This window comes from Opisthorchis viverrini (genome assembly GCF_000715545.1).
Source record: "Opisthorchis viverrini unplaced genomic scaffold opera_v5_240, whole genome shotgun sequence".
NCBI classification, from domain to species: domain Eukaryota; kingdom Metazoa; phylum Platyhelminthes; class Trematoda; order Opisthorchiida; family Opisthorchiidae; genus Opisthorchis; species Opisthorchis viverrini.
In genome coordinates this window covers 1-4,171 of record NW_008751894.1, presented here as the reverse complement: position 1 = coordinate 4,171, position 4,171 = coordinate 1, and positions in this window count along the sequence as shown.

The following is a 4,171-nucleotide window of genomic DNA, read 5'->3' as shown; positions in this document are numbered from 1 at the left end:
AGACGCGTTGTTGACGAAATCCGTCACACTGAACCCATCAAACTGTTGTTTTTGCGAGACACCAATGCCCTATGGTAGCAAATAATCTGCCATCGAAAGTTGTGAACATGGTGAAAGTTAATTTCGTTCAATAAACCCGACGTGGGATGTTGTGAAACCCTTCAGTCGCACTGCGCAAATTGCGATACCGGATTTCCATGGAATGCAATGGATTCCTCAAAAAAGTTAAACCATGAGATTAATAACATCCATCCACATTTTAAAACGTGTCGTTTTTCATATAACTTGCTTTGAACGGTGGACCTTGTCCTGGCATAGCGTTTAAGATGCTGGCCGTACCCCTCTGAGATACGGAACGTTGTGCCTTGCTGCTTTATTAAGTGAGCACATAGGAAAATCGCAGTGTTTTATATCCGGTAAGGACAACGATTTATTTCAGTCCAGCGGTCCTACCATGCACTGGATAGTTCATAAGATAGTGCTTGCCCATATTGTCGGTGAACGCAGTGTGAATAATTCCGTTGTGAAGTGGGGAGAGAAAAACGCGTGAAGGAGTGAGTCGCACTGTTTGGAACCACTGAACATTCGACTAATGGAAATTCTTAGGGTCAACTGTAGGTGCGAGAACCTGGTTCGTAAAAATAGCAGCCGCCAGTACTACCGGCGAATGTGTTGTGAATAATTTCATCGTGAAGAGAGGAGAATGAATGAGTCGTACGGTATAGATTGAAGTTTCAATTAATTTTGTCGGGTTGCTGCCGTGCAGTGCTTTAGTTCAGACACAAAAAGGTGTTGGCAAACAAGAGTTGAATAAACGCTATCGGGGTGTGGGCTCGTATGTCCAAACAGCAGCACAGGAAAAATCGTGATTTCTTTACTCATGGGAACAGTTTCATGATCCGAATGCCATACAGACAGGATACCCTAGAAACATCCATCGGTGTATACCTTTGATCACACAAAGTCCAAGCGTATTCATCGGCTCACATCTACGCACTGTGTGCGTAGGTACCAGGCAACTTTCCTTTATTGAGGGAAGAACTATTCAATTACCATTGTCAGAAAATCAATATTGACGGTCAACGTGACATACATTAGTCCAAGCTTGACCTATCATTCTATGCATTTTCTTCTAACGGGTTTGCAAAAGCGGGGTATGACCTAACATTCGAATTATGTTCCGCACCATTAACGTCAAAATTGATTTTTTTGATTTCAGACTAGGAATTGCAGTGTACGTTGCTTATGTTTGTGGCGCGTGTACGCCAATCTTTGGAGAATAAAATGGCGCTTCTCTTAAGCATGAATCTCCGACATTCAAGGCTAGCACTGAAGATACATTTGACAATCTAGGGTTCGTTATTACAATTCAATCATCAATTCGTCCAATAAAGTCCACGAAAACAGCAAGCTTGTCCGCCTGTCAGTTATCTGCTTCAAGGAGGCCGAATAACGTCGCAGCATAGCCATATGTAACATGCACATCTGGCTGCAAAACTTTCAGTCAGATTCCACGAAGTGCGATAGCTAAGCGAGTTTGTTATGCGGTATTTTGACCGGGATATAAAAATAAGTGAATCTCATCTACATTATCTACAAGTTAGGATCACGTTTGAAGAACCTTTGCAGGGAGACTCAAAAGGCGTGTCTGGTTTTAAACCGCGAGTATATCATTTCGATCGACCAGCGATGAGGCATTCTGTTCACCCGGTTCAGATGCACCATGACAGTTACCAACAGGATAACTAAGGATGATCTCTTTGACCGACGTTCAACACTTCAAAACACAGCTAATTCAAAGATAGTTCATCTGCCTCTCAAGGCACCCAGTGTACTCACATCTGTCTAAGCCTCGTTCATGTACCGACATGCATGCAACTCTACATAAGCCCCAAGTTACAGTCTTGAACATTAGCTCACACTGGAAACGGTACATATAAGGCATGAATATAAGAAGTCAAAATTCAATTATTTTCAAAACTCGGCGCTGTTTAGAGAACTTAACGACTTGAATCTTTACAGCTCAACCTGTTCTAAAAGTAGGATATGGGTACCATCTGTACGACAGTGAAAATGAACATGAAAGTGAATATGAAAGTGAACATGAAAGGACACCAAGAATGGCACATTTTTCAAATGTTCACTAGATCGTAACACCCCATATAGGGTGGAACATTACAATTCTTAGTATCTTCTACAACCTACCCATATTGCGCTTTCAAATATGCAATAATATCAAAACATTTCGATGCTTGTTTAAACCTGTGGAATATTTTTTGTAGGCATTCTTTCCCAATTTACTCATCCGTCAGATTTTGCGTGAAAACTTAGCAACAGATTTAAAACAACAATTCCGGCATTTGGTTCAAGCTTGGTTGTGTTTTTTAATTGGTTGTCTTCACGATTCCTGTGGTTAAATGTTAGGACGTCCGGCAGTCAGCTGTTTTTTGACGCATCGCATTATCGCAGAAAGAACGGAAGATCCAACCCGGTCTGTCATTGAATATTTCCGCAAGAGTTCGCAGCTTGAAGCTGGACAACTTTCTCAGTAAATATTTATCGCCTTAACTCTCCTATTGTGCTACGAGTTCCCGAAACCCGGACGTTAGCTCGTTATTACCATTAAAGATTTTCTAGAAATCGTTATTTTACTGGGCAATTTTGCTGCTGTTCTAATGGTGAGAAGGCTTTGATCCTGATGTAACCGTTGAAACTTAAGGTGTCGAAATATATTTCTACCTCAGCTGTTAATGTATTTCCCAGAATTCCGAGAAACTTTTCGGAATGATTTGGGCTAGCCAGGATGTCACGCGCCGATCACCAATGAAAACGAAACCTACACAGTCACATGTACCATCAAAGGTGTTTCAATGAACAACGGGATTGTTTTCAGGGTGCCCGTCGGTGCTCAGTATCATCTAGACGCATGTGCGGTTGGGGCACATCATTTTTGTCAGTATATTACAACCTGATTTGCTTTAGCATCAGGTAGTGGTTATGTGCACAAAATGGTCAGTTTGAGATAGTGAGGTGGGTTGAGCCAATATGGAGGATGTTCATGATTTCGGTGCCCAAGGTGTTCACTGCTTTTGAAGTCGATTACACAATGGTTTTTGCAATCACAGATTGACAATTGCGCCTGCTGTTATAAAGGTGAGTTCCAGCAGTGAGTCATTTCGCCCTTGCTGTTTCTTCAAGTAATTTCTCAGCGATAATGTCGGAAACTTGGTTTCACATTTTGTTGTGGGTTGTTTTTTGATACGACTCAAGATATTCGGCGTGCATGTCAAAAAATTTGTCCACTACACTATCAACTGTGCTTTTTTCACAACCACAATTACAGTTACTACAAAACAAACGATAACCTGTGAATGCAAGATGCGCCGAAAAAATTTGTCCACTACACTATCAACTGTGCTTTTTTCACAACCACAATTACAGTTACTACAAAACAAACGATAACCTGTGAATGCAAAGATGCGCCGTGATAATTTCTGGACGTTTCAATAGAAAACATCAAATCCTACTTGCAACGACATTGCCCGTTTGCAGATCTATGCAACAACTAACCCTTGCTCTCTGTATAACAATAGAACAGGCGGCCACGCAGATTTTCTGGCTCTTCTGTCATATGTTTTGCATTGAATCGACTGCCCTCTTGCGTCCACCGGTAAGCTTGATTTATTTGCCGGGCTCCTCTTCCAATACGAGTGACAAGTTCATTTAGATTGGAACCAGGTGCTTATTTCATATTAGTTCCTTGCTTGGTTGAGAGATCTGTAGTTCACCCGTATTCCCAATCTGAGCGGTTGCGAAATAGGGTCACTTCTAAGGAGCAAGTAATCGCTTCTTTTGTAGAGGATAAAACTTGGTTTATTTTTTCCTTCTTGCGAGCCAATATGCTGACGCCTCTCAGCCAAACGTTCGCCCTTCTTGATCATTGTGCTCGGAGATTACAGGGAACTGGACGCAGACAGACCAACGTTTCAGTTATCAGAGCAACCCCGGATTGCCACGAACAAGGCTTCACTGGTGCAAATTACAAACGATTGCGCCACGTTGCCGCCCAAAGCAATCCGAAGTTTAACAAGAAATCCGCTTGTACACATTCCTGTGTTGAAATATATTTCGAAAAATTTTGTTCTGGAGACCGCTCAGAAATCACAATCCG